Raw genomic sequence first — 24,356 nt, 5'->3', positions numbered from 1 at the left:
TTCCACCTTTCCACCACCTGTAGTCAACAGTATGTGTGGATCAGGCTTCTGTTTCAATTCCTGAGACAGACAGGCTTCATACGTCTGTTCCCACGTCACTTGCTTCGCTACATTAATTAGGATTACAATGAGGCTATGTGTAAAAAATTGAAAAAATAACACATTAGAGGTTGTATGACAGGCTCAGGAAATAGCTTCTTTTTCTCTCTAAGACAGCACAAATTGCTTAAAGTAAAGCTTATGCCTGAGAGCTTTGGTAACCTACACCATCTAACCACCACCCCCCCACCCCCAAAAAATAACACATGTCTGCAAACTCCCTCTCAGAGCCCCCAGCTTTCCCCACTGTGTCTGGGCGGTTGCTCTCCTTTGGGCTCACCCAGAGAAGGCTGGCCAGCTCCCACATCTGGCCAGACAGAAGAACAGAGAAAACACTAGGAAATTCTCCTGCCTACCACTAGTTTTCCCTCTTGCACACTGAAACCTTCCCCCTCTGTCTCTTACACTCTCTCTCTCTCTCGGATTCTTTTGGAGTGACCGGTGATAGAGCAACATCTGGAAGGAGCAGCAGTTTTCTTTCCTTGTGTTTTTTTGGGGAGATCTAGGCCCCCGATAATCCGTCTCCCTCCTCATTAAAGGAGCTGAATAAACACAGGCCTCTTCCAGTTGTTCCTATGAATTTCCTCACCAGGCGTCAGGAGACCCGAGCAGGGGCTACTGGATCAAAGCTGCCGGCAGCCCCATGTGTGCCGAGAGTGAGAGTGCGTTCCGGGGTTGGGCCCATTACCTTTCTCCCTGGGAGCCTCGGAGGCCCCTAGGTCACTGGCTGTCAGCTCTTTGGCCCAGGCTCAGCAGAGGAGGAGGAAAGGGGAAAGGAAAGGGAAAAAAAATATGAAAGGAAAGGAAATGAAAAGATAGGATAGGAAAGGAAGGGAAAAGATAGGAAGGAAAAAAGAAAAGTTGACCAGAGGAAATCCACATATACTGTATGAGAAAAGATGTAAAGACAAAACATGAGAGGACAAGAGAAAAGTGGATGGACACAGGCTTGCCAGGTACATAAAAGAGAGCTGCAAAGTGTCAGAGGGTAGTCTCTAGATCAACATGTTTGACTTGAATGACCTTAAACTTTCTTTTTTTTAGTTGTTTTGGTGAACGCTGGTTTCTGTTTTCCACAGTTTTTTGTGTAAAATCCAAATGGCCACTTATGTTAGGCAGTAGGACTAATATACAGTGAGTTCATTCTAAGGCAGAAAGTTGTGCAAAACAAAACACGTTTAAACACCTGTGTAGAAGTCTAATTGCAGGTAACAGAACAAACACATTGTACTAGTTTATGTGTGTACCACTCTAATGCACTGACCCTGGTGTGACATTAATTTTCTAATTCCCTGCACTTCCTGGCAATCAACTTAGAGGGGCAGTGGTTCGCTGGAAAAGTTTGCAGTGGAGGCAATTAAAGGCAGAAATCTAAGCGGTAGCAGCATCAACAGCGGCAGCAAAATCAACGGAGGCAGAAGAGGATGATGCCTTACGCTGTAATTGTTACTCACTTGCCCAGAAAGATGATCGAATTGATCAAATTGCAAAAAATCTGCAATATTAAATGGTCATGTAATTAACTTACCTGCCTACTACCTCCATGATGCAGGGTGCAGATGTGGCTGGAAATGACCACAGTGTGTTTGTATATGTGCACTGTGTTGTGTATGTGCATGTGTGTGTGTGTACAAATGGCCCTGTGGTCGTCATCAGGCTCCCATCAGCCCCTCCATTAGTTACTGAGCTGTGGGTCCGTGCTGGAGCCTACCTGCCCTGAATACAGATTAGGAGACTAGAGTATGGGCAGCAAGCACAATGAAGACAAACAGACATGCACGCACACACTCACAAAAGATGGCATTAACATATTATCTACTTCGACATACAGTGACATATTTTGACACACACTGATAATCAAAGTAATTGCATTTTGCACACCTGAGTGACTGAGATGTTGCATCATATGCATGGAATACAGTAATAGTAAAATCATTAAAAACATTTCCGTGTATTTCGTCTGGCTGATAAAAGCATGCACGTCTGATTACTGCATATCACTGGACACTGACACGCCGACCCCTGTGGAGAGCACTTCATCTGGTGCAGACAGATCATAGCTTACACATTCTGAAATAACGTCACACAGAGCAGAGTACACACACTGGAAGCTCAGCACAAAGGCAAATATGGTTGCATACTTCGCTTCTCCTTCTGGAGCTGCAGACTCATGTGCTCGTGACAGGAAATCTGCAGGCAGTCATTACACCGAGCCAAGCAAACACGCAGCCGCCACGCTCACTGATAATGTTTTCACATGTGCCACTGCTATGTTGGAGGCAAAGGCACGCGTGTGTGTGCACGTGTGTGTGTATATATAGACACACAAACAGAGTTGTACATGTATGTAATGTAATGAATTTATGTGTTTTTATATCAATGTAAAGGGGTTGTTTGAAATCGAACCATGTCAACAGATAAGTCAAGACAGTCAAGATAATAATCACTTTATTTTGTGGACACAAGTTTTTATTATCATTATTATTATTATTATTATTATTATTATTATTATTATTATTATTAATTTATTATTATTATTATTTTAATGCACTTTAGCCTCTCTTGCAATTTCAAAACCAGGCTTTACATATATCACTGAATATTGAAAAAACTGCAGATAATTGTATCCCTGAAATATCACAACTTAAAACTCAAAGAAAATACCTAAGTTACATGTTAAATATTAAAGATGATAATGTTCTAACGTTCTCACCTGTCAAGTTACATCAGGGGAGTTTACGCGAGGCAGTAGAAATCTCATCAGCGATGTTTATGTTTAAAGGGATGTCAGAAAAAGAAGAAGAAGTGGGTGTCCAGGTCGAGTTCAAGGCCGAAGACCATGCAGGGCACTGCCTCGGAGTTCAAGCAGGAGCTGTAGGGCATGAGGTCTGGGGGAAGGGGAGAGGGTGTGTGATGGCTTCTGTGTGTCCCTCTGGCAGTGCAATGGGACCCTTGGGAGACCTGGGTCAGGAGGCCTCCCTTCAGCCCCCCCACCCCACCCGCATTACTGTGCCATTTAAAGCCACCCAGCATCTATTTCCTCCAATAAAAACTAATAACCTTTTCTGTCGGAAATCACGGCAGCTCTTGAGTGCTGGAGCAGAGGCCTGGCTGGATGGCCTGTAATTGCGGTCCAGAAGTCCTCCTTTAGTTTATTTTTTGCAGTGTTTTGGATTTGATTTTTCCCCAGTCCTCTTGGTCCTCTGCGCTTTGCGGCTGATTGCCTGCGCAGTTCGCCCCACACTCAGTAATCAGACAGGAGCTGGAGAGGGGGCAAAACAGCAACTCAAGGACCTTTTATAATTGGGAGGGATTTGGAGGGCAGTTGGACTTTACATTTGGTGTCAGAATAGGTTGTGATGGTGACTGCGCTGTCTGAATAACAGAGGTGACAAAGCCCCCATTGCAGTCAAGTAGTTCATTGTGAGGCAGCTATGAATAGTCTGCATGTATGTCTGCTCTGCTGCTGTCCATTTGTCTTTGTGAGGGTTGTGGCATAATTTTGGAAACCAGCTCAAACAACCATTTACCACACCTTCACGAAGACATTCTTAGAAGTCACACATTTTTGCTACTCCAGCATATTCCCAGATATATTGTGTATGTTACTGAATCATATTCAGTGTCTACCATTTCTTAGAATAAGAAACCCACTTGTTTTGATTTGCACTTTCCACAATTATTAATTGCAGTGATTCATGGATGTTTGCGGTCTCTGTTTACACAGCAGATTGTGATGATTTTAGATGCAGCCCTGTAGAATATACAGTATAGTACGATCTTTACATGCAATACAGAATTAAAATATTTCCTCTTTATGAGACATTTTGTTATTATTATATATATGTCATATATGTAAGATTTCTCATTACAATGCTTTGGAAGAAGTTGTGTGGAAAACCCTCAAACAAGTAAATAATCTACCACTGTAGAGGGTAAAAACATAAAAACAAAAAAAAACCTTGGTAATTGCCATTGCATTATCTGGACCTCAAATAAATCCTTTCAGTGCTTCTTAGCATATTCTTAGCAGGAGATTGACAGTCACTATTTTTTAAGCAGTGACTCTGCTATGTTGTGGCTAAATTATAGAATAATTTGGCACACCCAACAGTGTTAGCTAGCTCTGGGCTAACATTAGGACTGAGGCAAATTCAGATTCAGCTCTGTTCAGGATGCCCTGGGGCTTAGAGCCCAGCTTGTCCAGGACTACAAAAGGTCTGGACTGTAGCCCTAAGCGACTGCAGTGTGAAAAGAATTGTAGTCATATGATTCTCCATCTGTCTTAGGATAATTATACTCTGGTTTATCCAAATTAATTGTGAGAATTAACTAATTAAGATTTACATTCGCCAGATATAGAAAATCATACATAAATGCAATTGGTTAATTGTTATTCATCATATCATGTACAAACTGTACATGATAAAGTCCATCTTCTTTTTTTCTTTATTTTTCCTCTTCCTCCTTCAATATATATTTCATAGGAAGGAAATAGGAAGTCAGTATCAATATGGTAGCCCTCCTCTGCAGCTCATTCAGCAGTAATTAACTATTTGCCCAAAATACATCATAGATTTCACGTCAATCTTTGCGAAATGGTGTAAATGAAACATATCCCAGTACAGAGAAGAGGTCAGTGTGTGTAAGGAAGGATTTTGGAGGCAAAGGACAGCAACATTTAGGAGTGGGTCATACTGTGGAACAAACTCTGTGGTCTAATAAATTGGCCAGTTTTTAATTGCATGTGGAGAAGTGTTTGGGGAGGCAATGCTGCATACTAATTGAAGAGAGCCCTAAGCACTCTCAGGGTCACAGTTTCTGCCTTTGGGTCCATCCATGCACTGCACAGACATACAGATACGGACAGTATGCCCCCCTCTGCTAAAGAGCCACTGGCCCCCAGGGTACAGAGGCCGCAGCCTATAGTCTTGCTTTCTGACAGTACAAACAAATATCAGTGGTCCAACAGAATAGAAATTCTTGCTTTCACATTGCACAAAACTGGATGGGCATATCTTCTCAATGTAAGAGTGGCAGTACTGTCCTTTTTTGTGTTAGTGTCTTTCTGGTGTCTTAGTGTCAGATTAGATGTAATTTTGAGCATTTAGACAAAGTTTCACAAATGCTGATAAGCTGTTGTTATACTATCAGGTAAATCAGTAGGGTTCGTTGCCCTGTTAACAATATAGCATCTAATATTGTAACAATATCTACACATCTCAGTTTAATCTGAGAGCCTATAGGCAAGGTTTTTCAAAAACTTGATCAAATTTTCCGTTACTGTAAATCTTTATCATCTTTCTTAAATTTCAGAGTAGTACAGTCTGGATCAGTTACATGTACAGTAGAGTGTAAGGCATACCTTACTTTAGGCCTCTAAGAAAAGTGTCCCATCTTTAAAGTGGTTTTTCTTATATTGATTTCATAGAACACAAGAATACCCATGAAACCGATTTTGTTGAACAAGATAATGCAATTGTCCTGCACAAAAATGATTTTTATTAAATCTTGAAAAGGTAAAACTACTCTAATTGGCATCGAAGCATCAAAATCCAGCTGAAACACAGAAAACTGCATGAGTACTCGCTGCTCTTAATACTCCCAGTTGTTGTTACAGTATTCTGTGACTGTGTGTAGACTTCACATGCGTGTAGACAAAAACCATATGGTTTTGGTGGTTGTGTGTGCATGTGTATGTTTGTGTGTGTGTGTTAGAATATAAGTGTGAATGCTTGCATTGTCATTTGTACTCTGTGTCTAATGATGGTGACTCACACGCAGATTAGGTCAGATGAGATAAATGTGTTTGCTAGACGTCTCTGTTTAGGTCCTGTCACTTGCAAGGCAATGAACTTGAAACTTAGGGAAATCCAATTGGTGAGTAATACACCATAATGAGCAGATCAATGATAATTATGGAGCCTTCATGTCTAACAAAAGATAGTATTGTGTGTATGCCATACCACTGCTTGTGGCCTGAGCTGAGTTCCTTGAACGTGCTTCTGCATTCATGTTAATGTGTAGATGAGAGAGTGAGCAAGCAGTAGTAGTAGTACTTATGTTGTCATTTTCAGGACATTCATATTTTAAAATTTTAGTTCACACAGTATTATTATTGTTGTTTGTACTGGGCAGGTTCTAGTCTGTTCTGGTGAGGGCTGGCTGTGGCACAAAATATTAATGAAGGTATTGAGGAGATGAGGCTACCACACAAAGTGCTAAAATGAGAGTAACAAGTGGTGATATTTCCCAAGCTGTTCACCAGCCTGTCTAAATAGATGCTGTAAAATGACTCTGCCACAATAACTCAAATTACATTTCTCTACCAACAAAATACGAAGGAATGGGTGGAAATTGAGCTTACCCACAAATAACAAGGCATCTGCACATGCAAAATTACCCGAGAAGTAACAACTCAAATTGGTGTGCAGTAGCAGTTGTAATGAAGCCTTGCTTGATTTTAGCTGATAACTTAGCACTTGTAACCACATAATGTATGTCTGAACTTGAGCTTAAGTGTTGGAGTACTGTATGACTGTGCAGTGAAAATCACCTGTGTGTCTGACCAGAGCTAATTTCACTTTGTGAGTTAGAGGCACCCCGTGTCTGTCTCTATGTGTGCTCCAACGTGTGAGTTGTTTATTATACCGAACAATTTTTCACCACCTGCTAAATGATAATGATAATGACAATAATAATGCTAACACAGGATTTGAAACATTCCAAAGTTGTTTCAAGTGAAAGAATACATATTCAAGCTTGATGGATTATTTGGGGGCTGTACATACAAAAAAGCAACTACGTTTTTTATCTTCATTTTGTAGCATTTAAAAGCAAAATGATTGCAGTTTATATCAAATGCAAAGCAATTCTTTTGTTTCCCTTTTAAAACCTAGTCGAGCGATGAAACCCAGACTATGAAAGACACTGTCACATATGATGAAGCCAAGCCAAGAGCTTACATTGTCTGATAAATGAACCTTTTCCGCTAGCCTTTTTTTTCTGTGTTCTTTCCATGTGTTCCTGTTTTTGTGTTTCAGCGCATTACTGTATGTTTGTGTGCACACTTCCTTAATTGCATTAAGAGGATGACGCACTTTCTTACTCTGTTTAAGCTCACTTTAATTGCCTCTGAATGGTGCGCTAGGGAAGCAGGGACTGACGGCACAATGTGGACATGCAATTAGCTATCTTTCATAAGGCGCTCCGGGGAAAAAGAGAGGGCCCAATTCATAAAGGAATTTCACATACAAGGAAACAAATGCTATTTTGTGTCACTGCTGTGGTGGCATCTTGATGGAATGGCATTTCATTCATTAAAGGATCAGACATTCAGGGAAAGCAAGACAGAGAGATCCAGTCAAAGAGAAAGAAGAGGGACTGTGATAAAAGGGGAAAAAAAATGCAATGGTGTAGCAGGAGACACCAAGATATAGGTGAGGTGCAAATAAAATATGAGAATAGAAAGACTGAAAGAGTAAGCAAGATAGGAGAAGGAGTGAGGAAAGAGTGATGGAGGTAGATCGCAGTGAAGACACATAGAGATATGTGTGCCCTGGTGAATTCTCACTTCAGTTTGGAGAGAGTGCACCATGTGATGGCAAAATGACAGAATGGTTCCAGAAACTGCCGGGCCTGAGCTGTAATTTGAAATTACAGACACATTTTACATATTCCATCCAATTTGACATATTGAGTGGAATGTTAGGGGGGTGCCAAACGTTTTGAAAGCACAGGAGGTAAAACAAATTCAGGATGCTGCCAAAAATTATTTTAAAGGGCAATATTTTGATGTTGATGAAGCAGGCTGTTATAAAACACCCCAACTGCTTCCTTGTTTTGTTCCATGGAAATTTAAATCAAAGGAGAAGTAATGTGACCCCTTTGTCTTATTCTGACATAAACTTTTCACATGCCTTCACTGATCATCATTATGGTTTAGTGATCCATAAAACCTTAAGAATTTATAAATATTAATTTCTTTATATCATTTTTTAGGTAGGGCAGATGCAGATTGACAATAATATTGTAAGTAGCTCTTAAAAGGTGATATTAGTTTATGATCCTTTATCTAGATTAGGACAGGCTCCACATGCATTTTTCATGTGTATAAATTTATAAGTGTAAGACATTAAGTAAATGACGTCATGCATTAGGTTAATGGCATTGTTGCGACACGTATCAGAAGCTTTTAATACCGTACGATTCAATAGGTAGCTCAAACAGCACTACTGATGCTCTCTATCTCCTCCAGCAGCCCCTCCTTTTTCTTCTCCCGCTCCTTGTACTCATTTTTCTATGCTTTTTTTCCCCCTTTTTCATTTTTCTATGCCCCCCACCACCACCATCAACGCCACCCCACCCGCGATACCCCTTCCCCCATCTTGGACAATCTCTCTCTGTCTCTCGCTGTCTCTCCTGTTCCTTCTCTCTCTCTCTCTTTCTCTCTCTGTCTCTCTCTCGCTCTTTCCCTCTCTCTCTCATCCCAACTCCATTCTCCCTATCCCTCCCTCCACTCTTCTTCATTTAATAGTGGACCTCAGAGTGGTTGCCATGTCGACCAGCCGGCATATTACTATGGCAACCAGTCTGAGCGAGACGAGGCTGCTGATTAGGGAGAGATGTCTAGTGTAGCCTGGCCAGCGGAGGGTGGAGAGGGAAAGGGGGAAATGGTGTTGGGGTGCTACAGGGGGGTTGTATATTATAGGTCTGAACATCGTGTGTGTGTGTGTGCACGCATCTCAAAAAAGAATTTGTAGAGGCTGGTCAGTTCTCTAATAGTAAGCCAAAGGACATTTTACTTCAGATTTCAAATCACACTGCTACCTGCAGCAGGCTGGTCTGTCTAGATGTGTCTGATGGTCTTTTGCTTTCTTTAAAAGAATGCTCACCATTGTTACATGGGCTTTTTATGTACAGTGTTGGATTCTTTTGGCTTGAATACACATATGGAAAAACTCTCCTAAATATATAAATGATGAAAAAAGTACATTTCTGTGTGTGTTACAAAGGGACTGCTTTAATGTTTCTCTCAAGCCGTGCAGTGCTAAGTTACTTTGTTTTGGTGGTACATAGACAAACCTGGGCCAGGCTAGAAATGGTGCTCTTATTGTATTTGGGCAGCATCATATCTAGTGTTATGACATGTGAGGGACGGAGCAGACAGAGCTTTTAAAAAGCTTCACCCTCCTCCAAGAACACTAATGAACGCTGTAGAGGATGCCTCAGACCTCCCAGATCCATCAGAGAAACTAATTACAAGATCCAATTAAAGAGAGAGAGGGAGAAGAAGGGAAAGAGAGAAAAGGAGAGAGAGTAGATGGGGAGGTGGGGGGCAGGTCTCGCTTTACCATTGACCCAGCCAAGCCGTCGGCTCATTCAAGACAGTAATTATAGCTTATTTATTATTCATCCTTGAGCTAAATAAGAGCGTGACATTTCAATAACAATAATAAGGGCAGAAAAAAAGGCAGCACAAACTACAGACTTACTAATTGCAGTGCTCAGAGATTAAACGACTGGAAAAATGTTGTTATTTACTTATTCATAACATCTAGACCAGCCATAAGAGCATAGCAATGCACTTCAGTGAAAATGATTCTAAGGGGCTCTCTCATGAGACCTCCTTGGTGGACATAATCCTCTACATAACCAGGATGCCATGCTTCCCTTAACAAGTGTTTTTAGGGGGGTCAGTATCACTAAGGGCTTAATGACTTTCTCTCACTGTTTTATTGTGACCATGACTCATTTCAGCAGATTTTAAACTCTTTGGCTTTTAGCACAGTATGTTCATTCATAGTAATTCACAAAACATGCTCATGGTTTTATGCATTTCTTCATATTGTGATTATCAGTTTATCCGGCTTGTGTAAGGCCTACACTCATCCTCTCATCCTCCTTTTTTTTAAATATATATATATATATATATATACACACCCATCTTCCCACCTCGTCTCCCCTAAGCTGAACTCTGAGGCACCTCATTAAGACTGCCAGCTCTTGGCCTCATTGGCTATGGCAGAGGTGAAGAATATCACATAATCATGAAGTGGAGATGGCATTACACTCATCACAAATTATAGATGAGTTTTACTGTGTGGCAGCAGGCCTGGCAGACTAGTGCTTAACTTAAGTGACTGTTACAGGGGTCTGTAGTCCCCATCCCTCCAATTGGAAGTAACATTTCTTGAGACTATCTGTTCTAACGTCAGGCATTTGTGTATTATATCACACATTACAGGATATTTTCCTTTCTTATGTTATTCTGGCAGCTGCCCTTCCCTTCCTTACATCACAGAGGCTTAGCAAGATCAGAAAACAGCAGCTAAGTTCTGCATGGAGACTTGCGTACAAGATGAGGTGTTCTTTTATCCAAATCAGATCATGACTCCAGCACTTTCTGCTCATTAAACATGGATATCGCTATATTAAAATTCAGTCTAATGAGTATTGGTCATGCTCAAGCCAGGGAAAGTCCATGAACAGAACCCATGACAGTTGTAACTGACTGATTGTTAAATACCACCTTCGAATACATTTGATCAAACAGAGAGGACTTTGTTGTCTTCTGTCATTTACCTGCCAAGAACTAAGAATAACTGTTTTTGATCATGCGATTCTTGTGTTAGGCCTCATCCATTATGGCATTGAGCTGAGAAAGAGAAGGAAGAAAAAAACACCAGAGACAAACAGCAATCTGTGATTTTCTTCCTTTTGATTGTATCTATTTGCATGAATCTGTTCCTCCAAGCCACTCAAGACGTCCTTTAGCTTCACCACTAACAGAGTAATGTATTAATGTATGACAACACAATGCAACACAAGCTTCACCATGTGTCCCATTGCCATAGGGCAACAATACATTGCTCTATACTTTCCCTCTTTCTCCTCTTAATGCCTTTGTCCTTGAATCTCAAAGGGGCCTTGTTAATATACTTGCATTAGGTGAATCATGCAGCAACAGACTGCAGACAGTGTAAATGAATAGTCAATATTTGAAGATATGGTAATGGCATGTTAAAAGACAAATCTGTGCAAATTGGTGTTTTTATTCTTAGAATATTTATTCTATGAGAAGAAGAGTGTGCACCTGTGGTGTGTCCGTTATATTTTACATAAGTGCTGTTGTATACGTACTTGGGCATAGAGACAAACACGCAGAATCTTTGACCTTGCAGAATTGAAAGAAGGGAATAGCAGCCCAGTGACCAATGGGGGGGGGCATCAGAGGGCTAAAAAGCTTCTTCTCTCCTTCTCCTTCTGATTTGCTTCCTCTCCCTCTTCCAATTCTAACCGTGCAGACTCTTCATACCCTCCCTGCGCCTGACAAGAGCAGGAGGGGGAGGTTATACCACTTATCAGCTGATGCGGGACATGTCCTCAGACAGAGCCATTGATTTTATTGATTGATTCATTTGTGGTTTTCCCATACAGTTGGCTGCTTGTAGTTTTTGTCAGGGGGGCTGAGCTTATACACAGAGTTATGGAATTTGGTTTAGGGGCTTCGAAGTATCAGAGGAGGGTCATTGTTGTGACAGAAATAAAAACATTCAGTATCACAGTAATTAAATGTTTCCGTCCCTCTCAAGCAGTCTATGTAACGGCAAACATATAGAACAAGAATTTGTTATGTGCAAAGATGCAAAATACATTCTACTGTGTTAAGAGCTTCACTTTTACCTCTTTCTCATGCAAATAGGGTGGAAACTGTCCATGATTGCTCATACTAGACCATGCTTACTGGATCACAACTGATACACAGACAAACCCATTGGCCTATTGCTCCCTCAACACACTCAAACAAACACATACACAAACACATACACACTGACCAGATCACACCCCCTCGGGGCTGTGGGGCAGTGCTTGAGCGATGTCTCCCCAGGGGGCTGATATTTTATAGTTTGTGTCCATCAGTGCTGTAGCCCAGGGCGCCAGGGTTGACAGTAAGTGCTCTCAACACCGGTGACACTGATTCATCTGAGCTATGACACAGATGAGAGAGAAGGGGGAGGAGGGATGACCAGAAAAGGAGTATAAAACACCTAGAGACCAGGTTACGCTCAAGTATTTTGTTTGAATTATCCTGTCCTGATATTCCATGTTTAAATTGCACACTGTGCTATTAGTGAACGCCATACTATCTTCTCCTTAGTAGTGTTTGGTACATAGTAAGGTATATATCGATATTGACAATAATTATGATTTTTAAAAATTAAATATTGATACTGTGTTAATAATACACAGATGATAATATCTAAATGATCCAGCGTAGTACAAATCATTTTAATTTTCCCACTTTATACTCCAGCATAGTAGGTGGCCATAATGTACCTTGCAGTGTAATTTGTTGCCAAAAAAAGAGACAAAACGCACAATAAAAGTTCAAGTTAAAGTCAAATTTTTATAGCTATCTTCATAATGCTGTCATGAATTCTCTGGCCACACCTAGTCATGCAGTAAGAATTTGATCATGACGGTAGATAGACTAGGCTAGTACATAGCTATGTTCACCACAACACACATGGCTGTTCTATGATATGGCGGTCTACCATGGGCTAGACGAAGCTAGACCAGAGAGATTGGCTTGAGGAAGGGGCTCCAATCTAACATGGCATTTCAATTTCTCATTCCCCCTCATGGCTGTGCTGTGCACTGCTGCACCTCTTCTACATATATATAGGGAGGACGCCTCTGAACCCCAGCCTTCTGGATGCGCATACTAAGCAATCAATGTGTCACCTCTTCCTGACAATCCTATTTTTTTCATATGGGGGCCATGCTCATTTTTTCTTGTCAGCAGAAGGTAATTTGCTGTATTGTGATTCAGTCCTAAAACTTGGTGACGAGGTGTCTGATAAGTCGCTGCCTCCCCTCTGTCCCCCCCACTCCCTCACGACCCCCCTGCATCACCCACAATATGGAAAAACCGAAGCAAGAACCCCAACCCCCATCCTATCTACGCCCAACTGCACCCCCACACCCCTGTCCCTTCTTTCCGCACCAAGCCCAACATAGTTGTATTTGAGGCGGGCTGCTAAATTAGATAAGCGGGGCTGTGGCGCAGCGCCCCTGATTAATAAAAGATGCAGTGCTCCCTGGGGATGGCCCCTCTGAGGGCCGAACAGAATCTACCCACAGACAATGGAGTTTGCTCGCACACAATGAACAGGAAATGGAGAGAATGAACCAATCATGGAAATATAACATTTAAAGTAGAACTAGCCAGTGACCCTCTGTAACATTATGCATGCATCATAATAGATACAAACTAATGTTGGGAGTAAAAAATGAACAAAAATATTAATATATTCATTTATTTAGGACGCCTATCTTGCTATTGACATATGTTGGATAGAACTGCCGATTTCCTGCTGTTTTATGACATTCAGAAAAGCATGTGCAAGTCCTCCACCAGACCTGCTGCAAATTCATGGTCAGTTTCAACAGTGCACATTTAACATAATGGTTATTATGCTTTTATTTTATTTATTTATTTATTTTTAAGTTCAGTTCACTTAATACTCTACAAAAATCTTTAAAAAGTATCTTAAAAAGTGGTAGCATTTTGGGTGGTTTACATTTTTAGAGTGATTTTATAAAAATGAAACATAGTATGAAGTAGTAGCATGTTTTAAATCCCTTTGTTTTCCAGCTTTTTCCCCTGAACATTTTTTATAACCATCTCTGGGTTCTACAAACATGGTGTCTGTGAAGCTTGTGTTTCAATAATTTCACCATTTCATGCTCATATTCAACCAGTAAGTAAATTATTTTGGGAGGGATCTGCTTAATAAAAACTGGATGCAATAGTTTGAACTTGACTGTAATTATTATGGGTACATTTTCACAACGATTTCCAATTCACTTTTCTAAAATCAAATTTAGATTTTTCAATTTATATTAAACAGTAAGGGAAACATATTTGGGAACATCGGGAAGCAGATGAGCGGTGCTAGGTCTCAAGCTAACAGGCTTTATAGTAGTAATGGAACATGTTTGGTTTTGATTGCACAGCAGCTGTATGAGGATTCTCCCTCTATGACAGACTTTCTATGGATATTTCTATGGATAGAAATCTAGAAAATCTGCTGTCTGAAAGGAACATCTGTGTACTTTAACACATTGCTGTGAAAAAATAGTTTCTTAAATGGAGGAGTGTGCCCAGTATACATCTTTTAGAAATGTGTGTGTGACTCATACCTACTGCCTGTTTGCCTCTGTGCGACGGATGTTTTGCTAGTTTTCACACCCACAGCATCATGTTGTTATGTAATTTCAGTCCAACATCAGCTCTGTTCACATTCGTCACCAAATGGCTTTGTTACCAGGATTATATTATCCCTCTCACTACTCATTTTTATAAGACAGGCAGTACCGATCCAGTTGCCTATGGAGACCATTGAAATCAAGGCTGTATAATCATCTGGGTTCTCTTTCCAAATTTATGCTGTAAATTGTGCATTAAAGCTGTTCATTTTAGTACTCACATAATAATACAAAAGCGTCAACTGAAACCTGCTTGCCCAACGCCGACAGACAGGTTTACTAGGCAGACGCAGAGCTACATCAGCAACAAAACAATCAACATGAATCTATTTACACATAGTCTCTTATGTGCGCATGTGCACTCATGCAGCCACACGGCTTTAGCAGACATGTTTTTTCCTCTGCTCCGTGTTGGTGGTATGTGATTGCCACATGGATCATGAACACCAGAGCATTTATCTTTAAATAACCTCCACCCCATGTCGCTATTGAACAATAGCGAGACGCTTCTAATTTTCTGCAAGATAATGGTAGTCATATTGAGATGAAAAAGGTCAAGGGTTGGCTAGTGAGGTTCTGATTGGTTCGGAGCATCCCGCTGCCCCTGGAGATAAAATGGAAAGTGATATTTCATTTATAGCACCACCCTTCTAGACTGCATAGCAATTTTCGATGAGAGCTCTACGAAGAGGCCCAGTTCTGCAATGATTAGAATGCATCTACCAGTCAACAAAACACTAAACACAAAAATGGTTAGTTTGATGTCTTGTATCAGCAGTTTCTTGCTGTTTTCTATGATCAAAGGCCTGTGCTGTATAGTTTCCCTCATGCTGTTGTTAATATGTAGTCAAATCTCACCCACCCCCTCCAACCAGCAAAGATTGATGGGTTTTGTTTATGCATATGTATAAGATGTATATGCAGTTGAACCTGCCTTTGACCTTCATCTTCTCGCATGTGAGCTTCTGTTGTATTCTCTGCACTTTGTGAGCGTTTTAAAATATTAAATACGAAAAAAAAATCTCTTGTAGTAGTACAAGTACATACTGTAAGTTATAACACACCATGCATTGATTCTTCTCAATTCTCAAGCCTCCACATATTATTATTCAAAAGGTGCAGATGTGCTTTATTCTGTGCGTGCTTCGATGGAAATGTGGGGTGATGTTGCTAAAGTGGAGTGGATGAATCTATGCTGACATTAATTTTTTTTTTCATCAGTGTTCTGTGGTAGCCTAGTATTGTTCATTGAATGTAATATTTAATTCATGCTTTGGCCACAATGGTTAAATCACCACTTGCTTGTCTGTGAATGTACTAGGGACCAATACAATAAAAAAACAAAAAGTGACATCTACCATAGAGCCAAGAGGATGCATATAATCATGTAACCAAAGCAATTCACATTGCACCAATCACACAAACCCTGTCTCTTATTAGTGGTGCCCGTGACACTTACAATTTTTTTTAATATATAACATAATTTGCACATTCACATTTTGTGTTATATTATGTAAATTCCCCAAACTTTATAGACCAATAACTAGCATTTATCTGGCATTTCTTTCTTTTGTTTTATCTTGCTTGGCAGATTTTGCATAATGTCTTTGGCCTGGTTTCTACTTTACGTTATTTATTTATTTTTATTATTATTCCAGCCTAAGGGCCAAATGCATCACACATTATCCAGTGACCCAAACTGCATTTCCCAAAGAGCAGTCCAGCCAGTAGGAGTGGCCTGAGCTTGTTGAGGAGACTGCCCTTTAAGGTCATTACAGTGGTCATGTGATAGACCAGCAAGGCCCCCTGGGCCATATGACAAACTGAGCTGCCAGGCCGAGGTGTGTGTCAGGGGTGTTTTTCCACAAAGCATTCTATAAAAGTGTAACTGGGCTGTATTTGCCCTTTCCTCCTACTATGCGTTCAGCCAACAGGCCCCTAAAGATCTCTTAAAAAGTGCTGATCCAAAGAGCTGGGCTGGTGCTCTTGTAATCCTTCTAGCTCTGCTCCACCCCCCACGATCCCACCCTCTGTACCTCCTGCTTCTTCTCTCACATTCCCTCACTGTCTCCTGCTGATGCATTGCTCTGATGTGAGCGACTAGGTGATGGGTTGGAGGGGCTTGTTTGGGCCCCAAGCTAATTACCACACATTAGAGCATGACTAAATAAATCTTAAGTGCCTCTAATTGCTTGGCAGGGAAAACAATAACTGTGGTACTTGCCCAGAGGCTCTGGGGTAGTGAGGGGCTGGGCCGCTAGGGACCAGGGGCCCTGGCACTAGGCCAGCAGAAGACACCAGCACCATCAGTCAACTCCCTCACCCCCTCTGCCTTCATGTTAAAGTCACACACCACTTGGCACTGTCACTACATGCACCATATGCCCCACACCCACCACACACTCCCTGCAGCCCTCACCAGCAAAGAATAAGCCATACATGACAGGCGCAGACAAGCTCAGTCTGTCTGTAGAGCCATCATACATCACTGCATTAATAAACATGAATTAATAATGGCACAATTAGATGGGGTTGTTCTGACATTTACTAGTACAATAATGGTGTTCTCCTCTTTACAACCCCCTTTGGCCTGTACTGGAGCACCATCAGATCTCAGACCTTTAGATATGAGGGCTGGAAGGGGTGAAAATGTCCTGCTCAGTATGTATCTTGGTCACAATAACAAAAAAACACATCCAAGAGATCCATATCAAGATTTCCTTGTGTATGTTTACGGAAAAAAATAGACTGATATATAGACTTTTTAAAACTCAATGTCAATGTCATTATCAGCCTAAACATTCTAGGCTTTTCTCTGTATGTAGTATGTGTACAGGTCTATGTAAGTGTGTGTATGTCATGTATTTGTTTTTGTTTCCTTCTTAGCTTGCATTCTGTCGTGTGTGAAGAAGACACTTGAACAGCCCGTGCTGCCTATCAGATCTCCTGTGGCCAAAAGGTATGTTCAACACAGACGTCCCAGCAGCCCTACCACACTGAATGGGGCATCACAAAGCTTTTCACTGTGCCACAGTACTCACCAAAGATGAGTGGCAAGAACTGCATATGAATGACAGAGGGAATTCAACAATATCTTTCTACTTTCTGAATATTACTTTTCAAACATTCAAACATGTGACTGCGTTTCCAATGAGTCTTCATACAGAGTTGGTAAATGTGAAACTGTGTCCCGCACAAAGAGACTCGGGCAGCACAGTCACTGCACACCACCATATTCTGTCTGATCTTCATAAAAAATAATATACTGTATAAAAATATAAAACATTTATTTTGTTTCATATCATAAAAATCCTAAAAAAAAAAAAAAAGTATTGTGTTATCTGCTTTGATACAAATGAAGTCTTGGGGTTTAGAAGCAGTTTATGTTTGTTTGTAACAGTGCCAGTCGATGTTTTAACACAATATAAGCTAGCCACAGGAATAATTTGCAATATTCAGTCAAAAACCATTAGCATAAATATGTTGGCCAAAAACATTAGCCTGAAACCAGCATACCCATTAAACAATGTAAAGTGATGAAAGCTCGTATAAATTCTTTTTGATTTTTCCCTTTCATTAAAAATCTGCTCCTTCCCTCTTTAATTATATCTTAGAACTTGAAGTTTCATTTCACAAAAAAAATGACAGGGGTGAATAGTGATGTGATCTCAGTGTCACTTGTATCCTCTGCCACTTTCTGATCCCCCCTTTCTCTCCTAAACCAGTAGCTTCTCATTTGCACTGTCACTCTTGTGTTTTACTGCTTTCCCAGGGGACTCATGCGCTTTTGTTAGTTTTTCTGTGAACACACACAGCCTAATTGGTTGATTAGTTCAGGTTGACTGGCCTGTTAATTGAAAAGTAATTTAGATTTGATGTGTCTAATGAAGATCCTAATTTATGGTTTGGCACTCATCCAAGGGTTTGTTTTTGAGAGTAGGAATCAAACAAAAAGGATGAAAGGGAACAAGGAAATGATTCAGTGTCTGAGTGCTGCTTTGATAGCGCATGAATGAAATCTTTGTGTTAGGTGATAGCACTTAAGTGTTTATCACCTTGAAATTAAACTGATGTAGACAATAGTGAGGCACTGATATTTGTTAAATAAAAACATCAAAAATGTAGTATTTGTGTTTAAAACTATGCAGCCCTTTGGTCTGTTTCTCTGTATCTTTTAATGTATTGACCACATATAGTAGTCGTAAATAATACACAAAAAAGAAAACATCATAGAGCCCAACCACTTGTTAAATCATCTGTATCTGGGAATTTAGTATCCATAATGGACACACACTCAATTCAAGATGTCAGTATACCAACTGAGAAGACTGGCAGTCATATTTAACTATTTTACTATGCGAGTCATTGGCTTGAATTTAGCAGTACTTCATTTATGAAACAAATTGATTTTAGACACAGAGTACTTATTGTAGTTAAATCACAGTTATTAAGTATTATTTGTAGTGTTACTGGTTTTCTTTTATCAGCACTAGATTACAATGTCACAGACAGCCATTTTTATAGCCTGTCCTTTCATAGATTTTTAGCCAATTAACTGTGTGCTACAAATTCCACCCAAATAGTTAGTACAAAGATTTCTCTTTAATAAATATAATACTTTGGGTAGCTCAATAACATTGCATTTTACCTATATTTGAGTGCGTTGATGATCACATATTACGGGAACATTTGTTAATATTAGTCCACATCTGATCAAGGTTTCATTAATATGGATCAGATGTCAGACCTGAGACCACTGGATTTTCTCATGTTTTTCTCTTAACATTGTTGAGCTGGAAAAAAGCCTTCTTCAAATGAGAATCTCAGTGAAGTTTATCAGTTAGTGACAGTACGAAAAATGAGTGTTTGCTTTGATGCAATCACACTTGTACTGTGATGTTTACCATCCTCTCTTCACTTAAACACAAATTGCATCTCTGTGGTTACCATTACTTCACACATACACACACACACACACACACACACACACACATATATATACATATGTACTGTATATATATGTATATGCTGTGTCATAGTTCTGCAATCTATATTAATCTATATTGACTTTTGAATAAGCATAGTCTATTTTCACTGGAAATTATCAAATACACTAAAAGAGAAAACACTCATACATGATGATACATGATTCATTCTGAGTTTACCTGATTTGCTTGAGTGTGGTGTGTGGATGGTGGTGAGACAGCTTTAGAGACAATTCAGAACACAGGACGACACAAAAAAAATAAATAAATCAATACATTATCTTTGATAAACATTTGGTTTTGCTCCTGATTTGAAAATAACAAAATCACAGTTTAATTTAAGTGTGTTGGCGACCATCTTGTATCATTTCCTGTCATTCATTTCTTGTAGCAACTGTCAAAACAGTGAACATACACAGTACATTCGTATTGTATTAGTATGTATAGTGGTAGTGGGACACAGCCAAGGATATATACTGCCACACACTTTGCCTTTTTTGTTGCACAATAATGTTTAATTTGTTTAGCAGCTTTTTCACAAAACTGTATGTATTTGCTTCTTCCCCTCGGTAAAGAATATTCTTCCTTTAATTCAACTGCATGTTCACAGAGGAGTGTACATGAGTATAGGCCTTTGATTGTTCCCACATCATGGCTCCTGTGCAAAGTGAGTTCATAAGGTCTTTGCCCACAGTTTAGAGGACCAACCCTCAAATCCACAATTATGCACAAGCAAGTCACATTTAAAATCAATCAATAGAAACTTGATTTCCCTTTAGCATTGGGGGGGATGATCCCAAAAGCCTTTTGACTCCTCCCCCTCCAGAGGAGCTCAGCTTCAGGCCTTGAATCAAGCATTCATTGCTGTTGATTGTTCAGGAGAATTCCAACAAAATTCAAAAAATAATAATGATTAAATCCATTCCAATGAATTTTGAAAAAATGTCCAAAAAAAACCCAACATCCCAAAGCCAGCTTTATCCACACCAGTTCAAACTGACAGTAATCTGTTATTTGCCACAGTTTATGGTCTTGCAGCCATTTTCATCTCTGAGTTTGAAATGAGTTTACTTCCTTCATGACTATTTGTATCCAGGATGCAGGCTATTCCATTCGGGCCGTTGATTTTCTCAGGAATTTCCAGATTTGGTTTTACTGTGGCAGCTGAACTCAGAAGTGGCAGCAGTATGTGCTGGGCCTTCTCTGTCCCATGCAACCTGCACATTTTCGATAGTCCAGATACTTCCGTTGAGTTCTTTTCTACACAAAACATAAAAGATAAAAAATACAATCAGTCATAAATGAAGCAGGATAATTGTTTTTTTTTCCATGCAGAACATCTAACATCCGCTCCCCCTACCTCCCTATACACTCAAACCCTTTGAACCTCATGCAATCATGCACACTTCAGCACATGCAACATTGTACCTGACAGTGCTACATAGCAGGCCAAACTAGTGCAGGCATGAGCAACCTTAGGTGTGGGAATCACCCCCTTTGTTGCACACATAAACATTTCTTCGCACTCTTTCGCCGTCTGTCACTTACCCGCATACTTAAAGCAATAGTCGTTAGTCGCCCTCACCCTCCCTCCCTTAATGAGAAAGCAATTACCATGGGTTTCTCCCCAATCCCAATGGCCTGGCAGCGTTGTCCGAAACCTGCCTCACCACCTGCCTTCAGCTCTGCGTCTGCTTCTCTCTCAGATTCGCCTCTCTTCCCTTGTACCTCTTCTCCCTTTCACTGTGGCTGCAGACTCTCTCTCTTTCTCCATCCTCTCTGCAGCCTCTCTCTTTCGCTCCTCCCATCTCTGAGCTCTAGGCTGCTCTGGGTTTTAGACGGATCACTCTCACAATGGTTGATCAATACAGGTATTGATCCACTGGCAAAATGTTTATAAAATCATTCTGGGCAGCTGCAGTGCAGTGGGGAGGGGAGGCGGGGCGACGAGAGGGCCAGCATGCCATGCCATTCGCCTACGAGAAAGCCCGCACAAACCTGATTGGCTGTCTCTCTACCCGCCTTGCCAGGAAGAGGGCTGGCATAGTCTGCGTTTCTTTGTCATTGTTGCTTGGTATACCACAGCCCTCCCTGACTTACGCTGTTAAACTTTCCAGACCACCAAAGCTGAGTGCAGCAGTTTAACCTTTTCGCTGCTTGACGTTGACTGCTTGCCAAGCGGTGGCACCCGCTTCCTCTCCTTTTACATCAGCCAAGAAATTAATTTGCATAAATTAGCGAGCTGCAGGCAATCCCAGTCTAATGATCCACTGTCATTTCATGTCGCCTTTCTCCCCGATCTTAGCGGGAAAACACTCTTTCTCCTTAATGCCGCCCTGGTGCTTGCCTGTCCACATGCTCACTGTGGGAAATGTGTCACCTCAGAAACCTTGCCGCTGTTTCACAAACACATACCAACACATATACACACCACAGATTTCAGCAGGTGCAAATGTAGGGAAGCTCATAGGCTGGCAATGTGCAGAGGAAGAACTATTCATAGCAGTCCCTGCTGTACTGTCACGAGGGAACAGGGAGCAGTCAGGGGACAGGACTTCCCCCTGGCTCTCATCCTTGCCTCCCTCTGGACTCTCTCATTTTGAAGCTCAACGTAAACGAAGGGACTCCCCTGCAGTCTGTGTTACTCCATTGTGGGAATCATTAGCAACATTAGTAGGAGCACACCAACCACAGCAGGCTGCTGTGCTCTGTCTACAGTGAAAAAACACACTGGGAATGCTACTGACAGGCCAGCTAACGCAAATATTGGAACACTTTAATGCAGTACAACAAAGGTAGCAGATTCAAGTGGCACGGTTTATCAAAGGCTTTGTAATCCTGGGAGGAGCTTTTGCTTATGTCTTGTTGAGTGATGATGTACGAGATGTTTCTTTGCACAGAGAAGATAATTGCAGTGTGGAGCGCAGTGTGGTGTAACTTTTTCCAGAATCCCAATGCTTGTTGAATCAGACTAACATCTGTCAGCCATAAGGCCAGGCAGCCTCTGTGACCTAGAGACAACCTCACCCCTCTGGGGTGTGTGGCTTTGTCTGTCCCCCTCCCTTTTTGGCACCTACCCTAGACCCAGATGCCCAGACACTGGCTCAAACCACAAAGTCTGGGCCTGCACCAGCCCATCTTCTATTAAAGAACCGTGTTAAGCTAATTATGGGAGATGATACATATGACAGTAGCCGTCTAAGTAGTGCATTCATTTAATTAGCTGCAGCAGTTGCTTCTGCTTGGCGCATGGTGGGAAGCAACTCCTGAATTTTCGTTGGCCTCATCCAGTTCACTAAACCTGGAGTCCCAGCAAAATGATCAGCACACATGTCCACACACATTCATACACAGACACATGGCTTCGTAAACACATGTAGGAAGTGTCACTCACACATACACTGGAGAGTGGTAATTACTCTAACACATCCAGAAGTGGCCGCAGCCCATTCATTACCATAACATGTTGTAATGAAGTTTAATCCCTCATCATGTTGTCTGTGGTTGGGGAGTGGTGTGTGGCTGTGATCCTCCACTACTCCAGATGTCTTCCAGACTGTCTCCCTTTAGTGCTGTGCTAGACTGAAGACATGCCATTCAGTATCCCACCTTTAGCTATTTCCTTCTTTTTTATCTCTGCTTTTTTCCCCCTTGTAAATTCATTTTGACCTCATCCGTCTTTGTTTCCTCCCTCCTCCCCGATCCTATTTTTCACCTTCTGTTCCTTCTTCCACACACCCTGCCATCTCTAAGAGAGTGTGTTATTTATTTCATCTGAATGCAGGGGCTCTTTGGTGCATGCTTCTCACAGTAATCAATTTCAGCTCAGACAGCATAGCCAAACAAAGCACTGCACTCATTTCAGCATGGGCATAGATGTAACCCATCTCTCTCATTTTCTCCCTCCTGCTCCTTTATTGGAAGACATTTTGTTCTCACTCTGATGCCATTATGTCAATCACTGCAGACATGCGGTGATGTGTGAATGCAGCTGTTAAATGAGTCATGGCAAGCAATCATCATTAGGGACTAGACAGTTTACATCTGTTAATGTATATGTCACGATTGTTGCATGTGATTGACGTTGTTCAGTGTGTATACATAGAGACGTTTTTGTTTTGACTTTATTGTTCTTAGGATACACGAGTCAGTCATACACGGATACAAGATGATGTACACATGTTGTATCCTCTCTGGATGACAACAGAGTTGTGGACAAGAAGCAGGTTTCTCCCACTGCTGTATGAATGAAAACGGGTCGAGCTGCCAGCGCTCCTGTATCCTTTTCTCTGCCAGCCATCCTCTTTGTACAGCAGTTGAGACCACCAGTTAATGCAGCCGCTAGATTGGCCTCTTCCCCTGCTCTGCTTTTATTGATTTCAGCCAGACACAGAGACAGACAGAAAGAAAGGGCCTTTTCAGGAAGAAGTTAAATGGTCAAGTAGCGGGTGGAGGGTGGCTTTCACCACTTTATTGACGAGGTGGAAAAATGTCACTATTATGGAGGCTCTTGCAGCAGATAGCGAGCTGATTGGATGAGTGCCCCCAGGTCAGAGTGGAGCACGTTCCCCCTGCAGCCAAACGAGAGCAAATAAAAGGGCAGAGGAATCCGCTTGAACTGGAGGTGAGGTTTCTCTCTACCAGGACTCTGTTTAGGCAACATTTCTCTGGGTGTATAAGGGAATGTGCTTGGAATTTGGACCGAGGGCTGATCTCTGGTGGCCTCCTTCCCTCTGAACTCTCTTCTCAAAGCATTCTGGGTTTGCAACATTTTATAGCTCCAGAGACGTCCATCTTTTATATATTACACAAGCCCATGATACGCACAGATGTTGAGCATTGTGATGACCATAGCAAAGGGTGAGAGATGAAGAAATTGATGGACTGAATGTGGCAATCATGCGGATCACACAAAGACGTGTCGCCGTAGATTCAGCCATTTCAAAGGCACCACGATAGAATTTGGCAAAATGGCTGTCTAGGGCCTTACTGGCTTGT

The 24,356-nt window shown here is 41.2% G+C and overlaps 1 protein-coding gene across 1 annotated transcript in view; it reads left to right on the top strand.

The window, feature by feature from the left end:
- The window catches only part of zfhx3b (zinc finger homeobox 3b), a 328,353-nt gene that overhangs the window by 142,155 nt on the left and 161,842 nt on the right, over positions 1-24,356 (top strand). The window contains exon 5 of the mRNA XM_019270499.2: positions 17,260-17,332. The gene's annotated coding sequence lies outside the window, so the exon portion shown is untranslated. The remainder of the gene's footprint in view (positions 1-17,259; positions 17,333-24,356) is intronic.

Source organism: Larimichthys crocea, chromosome VIII, assembly GCF_000972845.2.
Source record: "Larimichthys crocea isolate SSNF chromosome VIII, L_crocea_2.0, whole genome shotgun sequence".
Taxonomy (NCBI): domain Eukaryota; kingdom Metazoa; phylum Chordata; class Actinopteri; family Sciaenidae; genus Larimichthys; species Larimichthys crocea.
The sequence above is the reverse complement of the archived record's forward strand: the minus strand, read 5'-3'. Positions and strand labels throughout refer to the sequence as shown.